Genomic DNA, 6349 nt, shown 5'->3' with positions numbered 1-6349 from the left:
ATTCTCTGCAGCCACATAATCGCTCTTTGCAGGAGCGATCATGTGTGAGCGTACGTTTTCTGCAGTGAGATCCCAGTACTGAGGCGCCTGCCGCTTGTCTTTTACGAACTTAAGTGAATAGGTTTACCTGTTAAACGAAATTTTCTAGATGACATCTAAATCCAAAGTTAAGATGTTGAGCCATTTTGAGTGAGTGGGCAATTTTAAGTGTTCTACTGGAGAGCCTTAATTTCCTGTAGAGGCGGGAATGTTTGAGAAAAAGTTAATTTTGTGTGGTCTGGAATATATTCGTTTAAATACTGCTCCATTTAACAAGCCTAAATTATGTTTACTATAAACCAAAGTGACCCGAGAAAGCTTATAAATAATTTCGGCTAAACCTTCATTGAAATTATTATAAGAACTCCAAACGCGCCATTTTTTCAACTTTCAGTGCCAAGTGAAATAGGAAAAATCAAATATTCTTCACTCCATGAAATTACATTAGAGAAATTTAGCTTACCGTGAACCGCGATCCGCCACCGTGACCCGCTACCGTGCGTGGGCGGTGTGCACTAGCTGATTGGTCCCGACGCGGCAGGCCTATGTGCTGACATCCAGTATGTGGCGCCATCTATCGGCGTCAAGAGATCTGGGCATGCGCAGTGGAACGCGCAGTTGCGGATCACGGTAGCTGATCGCGGATCACGGTAAGCTAAATCTCTCTAATGTCAATTCATGGACTGAAGAAAAAATAATTAAAAACAAAATTGCATTATGTCACCTTCTTTCGAGTATAATTTGATTTTTTTTTGTCCACTAGCGTTTGCCTATCTGAAGAAGTATCGAATTTCCTTTACGTTACAAAATTTTTTCTCGGAAAAAGTGCTTTCATAAAATAATTTTCTCCTATTGCCAAAACGGAGGCCACATCTCATGGAATAAGCCAGTCCTACATTACTATCAACCGAAATTAATACTGCACCTAAGACGAAATCCAAGGGTTGGTGTAAGAGTGATTACGTCGTGAAGATCGGTGACCAGCAAGGAGTGATCACATCGAACCTCTCGTCTGATAATATCAAAATGACACCTTTGCCCCGCCGGGATGGTGCAGTGGTAAGACGCCCAACTACTGTGCCGGAGTTCCCGGGATCGCATCCCGGCCTCGGCGGCTGCGTTTCGATGGAGGCGAAACGAAGTGGCGTCCGTGTGCTGTGCGATGTCAGCGCACGTTAAAGATCCCCAGGTGGTCGAAATTACTCCGTAGCCCTCCACTACGGCCCCCCTTTCTCTCTATCCACTTTCACTCCCACCTTCATCCCTTCCCTTACGGCGCGGTTCAGGTGTCCACAGAGCAAGTGTGACAGATACTGCGCCTTTCCCTTCCTATGAACCAACCAACCAACCAGGAGAGCATCATGTTGTCCTAACTGCATAGATGGATATGCTGACAAAAGCAGCAGTGAAACTGACACTAACAGATAAAATGACCATTTTTTAACCTGCACCAGCAGAAGAACAGTAGCAAAAAAAAAAAACTGGAGATATAGGAGATATGCTACACTGGTCTAGGCTAATAAATAGCCCTACAGAGGTCTAAAAAATAGCCCTAGAGACAGGTTGATTATCAGGATGCTACACTACTGAACAGATGACTGCGCGATCGCATGTGGGCCGTAGCGGCCGCTTTCCGATCATGAAGCAATGCAAGGCATTCGTGTGCTGCGCGATGTCAATGCAAATTAAATAACATCAAGCGGTAAAAAGTAAAATGCATAAGTTGCATTAAGGTGTTTAACATTATGAACCACACGAATATATAAACGCAGCTGGGAACCCTAAAGCTGTTCTTATGATATCCTAAGTCGCTTCCCCATTGCTTCACGTCGGCAATGTTTCGTTTGAGAAATGGAGAATTTTCGCATGCTGACATGGGTGAAGCGAAGACGAAGGTGGTATTTATGTGCGTAAAGTGTTTTTCTTGTGACAACGACATTGGTGTGGCAATACGTTTTTACATCAAAAACATGCTACCACTAGAAGGTAAAACGTTTAGGTCCATTCCTTTGCAGGCGTAAAGCTAATATCACAGCAACTTTGGGGGAACCAGAAAAATTAGGTTATCCTCCTACAATCACAACAACCTGGCCCCATGGTAAGCGAAGTTTTATTACTTCATATATGTAAACACTCCCATAATTGTTCCTCATTCCTACTTCAGTTGTTCTGGCCCAGCGCTGATATTTGTCAAAAATAAAGCCGGTAGCATACTGATGCAAACGTTTAATAGAAATGTCTGCACTGCACCAGGGGAGTAAGATTCCAGGAACCGTTGTATAGGCGGAGCAAGCTAAGCGCTAGTCCGCTGGTGAAAAGAACCCTGGCAACGCGATGCATGACACCTAGGTACATTAAGGTCGCCATAATAAAATTACAAGAATAGTAAAGAGCACGTTCTGCAGAAACAATCGCCGTCGCTGTAACTCAAGTTGAGAAAAATGGTGACAGAGAAAATATGCAAAACATTTCATAACAAATGTTTTTGCGAACGCGATTTCAGCAGATTCAGGCTGCTGTCATACCATTTCCCTTAATATTTAGCAAAAATACTCTTGAGCAGGCCGAAGTAAGTTTGAGAGAGTGGTTTAAACTGACTGAATAAGCCCTTCTGATAAATGCCAACATTTAATTAGAATTCAGATGTCGCAGTGTCATTTAAAATTCAATTAGAGTGAAAAATAAAATTTTGTTTGGTGAATAATAAGGTGTGGTTATTGGCTCTTCGCGTCTATTCTTACACAGATGCTTGAACCGTTCCTAATTTTTCAGTCATTGTTGGTTTTAGGAATTTAGTTGCAATATGCAAGGGGCGCTCAATGCAGCACAAATTATCGAATCATTTACAATCGACGGCAGTGCATGCTCCTTCAGCTCCTAGAAACAGTCACCAACATTGTTTAGAAAGGGTGTGCTATAAAGTGTGAGTGAAGCCAGTAGGATCAGCGGTGCCTATGCTGCAAATGTTTTGTCGCTCTTTATGAACACCTTTTTACTTATTGCGTTTTTCACTCGCGGGCCCGTAGTATAGAACTATACGAAAAGCTCAGATATCCGAATAAAATCTTTCTCAAAAATTTCGAAAAATTACACGCGTGTAATATCGCATCAAATTTAAGAAACAACAGCTCTTTGTGTGTGTTTATGTTGTGTTAGGTTTAGAGGTGAGACACGGAGGGACAGGAAGAATAATACACTTTCGCTCTTTTTCTAATCACTGACTTGGGCGCCCCTTTAAAACTGAGAGAGACAGAGAAATGAACGAAAACCGGATAATGTAGTGGGCTCCGCCGGACATTCCGTCCGCCTAGCAGCCGCTGCAGTACAACAAGATTTACCCCGAAATATGACACCAATACATGCAAGGTCTGCAAGACAAGCATAGCATATACTCTGGGAGTGCAAGGCACAATTTAAAGGCGTTAATCCCGATATCATCTCGACGAGGTGGTCCACAGCTCTTCGCAGCTTGATCCTCAACGACCAACTCTGGGTTGTCAAGCAGGCCCTCGTGGCGGCGAAGAGACAAGATCTCGGCGTTTCCACATGGGAAACCTAGGCCTGATCGCGTTAAACACTGCCGGACACCCAATAAAGTTATTCCTTCTCCTTCTCTTTAAAAATCAAATTTAACCGTCTCTGTGGCTAAGTGGGTAAAATGCTAGGCTACTGAACGAAGTTCCCTAGTTCTAACTGGATGGAAGCGACTACGAGTCGATGGGGCAGAAGTCCAACCGTTTCCGCATAGAGTGTGATGTCAGAGCAGGTTAAAATCGCCGACTGATACGGCACCTCTTTCCCTGTAATCGTTCTCTATCAGCACCCTCCCTTACGTTCACTATAAGCACACCGCACAAGCTCAGGGCTTAAGTATACAGTAACCTGCGACGGCTCAAGATGGGCGATAAAGAGTACGAAGGGATATCGTACCTGTCAGCGCCGGACGACTCTACGAGAGGCGTGATTTATTATGCATATGACGGCGGAACTCCCGATGAGTTTCGACAAGGATTCCTGGAGCGCTACCAAGAAATTGCGGTGGTGGATTCTGCCTTGGCCAGTCAATGTCCATAATGGTGACGTTCACCGGAAAGAAAGCTCCAGACACCATCTACTATTTCGAGAGTCCTTTTCGTGTAAACCCTTACAGGTAGCAGATGGAAACCTGTTTCAACTACAGAAGAGTAGGCCATCGGGCGGACGTCTGCCCAGGACCCAACTGGGCCGCAGGTGCGGTGAAGAACACCCTCCGCCAGCCGAGGGGGAAGCTGACACCTGCACGCCCAAGTGCAATGTGTGCAAAGGCGCTCGCAACACCGGGAGCAAGAACATAGCTTTGTAGAACGCCGCCTCAAACACACGCAACAACACAAGAACCTGAACGATGAAGTCGACCAGCAGTCCGGACACAGGCCGCGCTCGATAGGCAAAGCCTGTAGCCGTTCGTCGAGCCTCCATCGGGGAAGCAAGACCCGCCACAGGTCATCCTCCTTCCCACCACTGTCATCTAGCCAGGACCCCAGTTCGAGACAGGGAAGCACGGACCGACGGCGGCGTTCGAGCAGGAGCAGGTGCAGAAGCTGCTCGAAGCAGGTGAGCTGGCCGGATATGGCTTCCCAGAATTACACCGCTCGGGAGAAGGAGCTCTGAGCTAAAACAGTCTAGAGAAGCAACCATTGCGCAAATGTTACGAGAAATAGCAGAAATGAAAATTCTGAACGACTGAACGACTGAACTGAACTAATTTTGTTCAGCGTAAATGCATTTGCATTGGCGCGTGTGTAGTACCAGTACGGGCTAACATCTTTTTATCTGTCATTGACTGTGATGTGGCGCGCCTTTTTGACGACGAAGTAATTCTGAAAGTTTTTATATATGTTGCTGGCTATTTGGTTTATGCTAAACATCATTCTAATGTGCCCCGCACTGTGACTGTGGGAGAAATTTTATCCTTTTTAAGACGGCACGGGAAGAGTCTAACCTTTACCCACGAACATCCGGAGAATGCCAAATTACAGTTTTTAGATATTAACTTGACTTTAACGCCAGATCACGTATATTGGATGTACTCACCACGAGCCCAGAAAGACCTGTTACCGTTTGAATCGGCACATTCGAAGACTGTGAAACGAGCCATCGTTTCTTATTGTATGCAAGGCGCCTTGGATAAGTCTTGCGTGCACCGGGTAGATGCGAGTCTCAGTAATCAGGCCATTAGGTTGGTGAAAGCTGGGTTCCCGACTTTTGTCATTACCTCTGTAGCAGAGAAGCTCCTACGGAAGCTGAAAGCCAGACCGTGCCAGGAAGGTGGCAGGTTAGAGAAAAGAAGGCCTGCGGTGCTGCCCTACCTCCACAGGGTTTCTCAAAACTTGAAGAACGTGGCGAAAAGATACGACGTACCGGTGGTGCTTTCTGCAGCGTGCAAATTGGCCTCGTTATGCCCCTTTATACGTCCGAAGGGAAAAGTACGCAAGACTGCTTGAAGCGTCATGCCAACCCATATGTTAGTTGTCGGACGGGCGTTGTTTGCGAGGTCCCACTAACCTGTGGAAGGGCATAGATTGGTCAGACGGGCAGATATTTAACTGACCACTTATGGGAAGACCAGCTTTCTATGAGGACTAAGACAGGGTCGAATTTAGCCTTGCACTGCGGTGCTTATCCGGGAGCTATACGTGACAGGCCATGCCTACATTTCCTGAAGAAAAAAAAATTTTAAAGAGAGGCAGAGACCAGGTCTCACGTGAACTTGCCGAGGCGTTTTTCATTGGTAAGCGTGGGGATGATTGTGTAAGCGACCGTTCGATCAATTTTTCTGAAAAAGAAGGCAGATATCTGAGCTGCGCATGGGATCAGATATGACACTTGAAGGCATATAAGACGTGTTTCCTTTCATATGAATTTCAGTCGCGAGTCTACGCTTGTTGTGTACCCTTCTCGTCCTTGTTTTGTGTGTGCGCAGTATACCTTGAAGAGATGTCCGATCATTTCTATCCGAGCGAACAGCAGAGCTCACTCTAAGTAGCTTTAAATCGGATCCCATTAATCTGGAAACCCGAGGCACACCACAAGGCTCGGCGCTCTCGCCTTTCCTATTTAGTCATACACTCATTACACATCTCCCCAAGCTAGCTGCCCTGCTGGGGCTGCAGCACACTATCTACGCGGATGACATCACCCTGTGGGTAATCACGGGGAATGACGGCCAAAAGAGGATACACTGCAGAAGCCAGTAGACGTAATCGAAACTCACGTGTCGGGAGCGGGCCTTGAATCCTCGCACGCGAAATCGGAACTGCTGGATTTTAGA

At 46.0% G+C, this 6349-nt stretch overlaps 1 long non-coding RNA gene across 1 annotated transcript in view; it reads left to right on the top strand.

Moving 5' to 3' along the window:
• Positions 1–6349, top strand: part of LOC146177261 (uncharacterized) — a 91340-nt gene that overhangs the window by 46636 nt on the left and 38355 nt on the right. Inside the window, exon 3 of the long non-coding RNA XR_014701018.1 lies at positions 2055–2137. This is a non-coding gene — a long non-coding RNA (uncharacterized LOC146177261). The remainder of the gene's footprint in view (positions 1–2054; positions 2138–6349) is intronic.

This window comes from Amblyomma maculatum, chromosome 10, assembly GCF_055883805.1.
Source record: "Amblyomma maculatum isolate TAMU_Amacu chromosome 10, ASM5588380v1, whole genome shotgun sequence".
In the NCBI taxonomy this organism is placed as follows: Eukaryota; Metazoa; Arthropoda; class Arachnida; order Ixodida; family Ixodidae; genus Amblyomma; species Amblyomma maculatum.
Note: the sequence above shows the minus strand (reverse complement) of the source record. Positions and strands in the feature narration are given on the sequence as shown.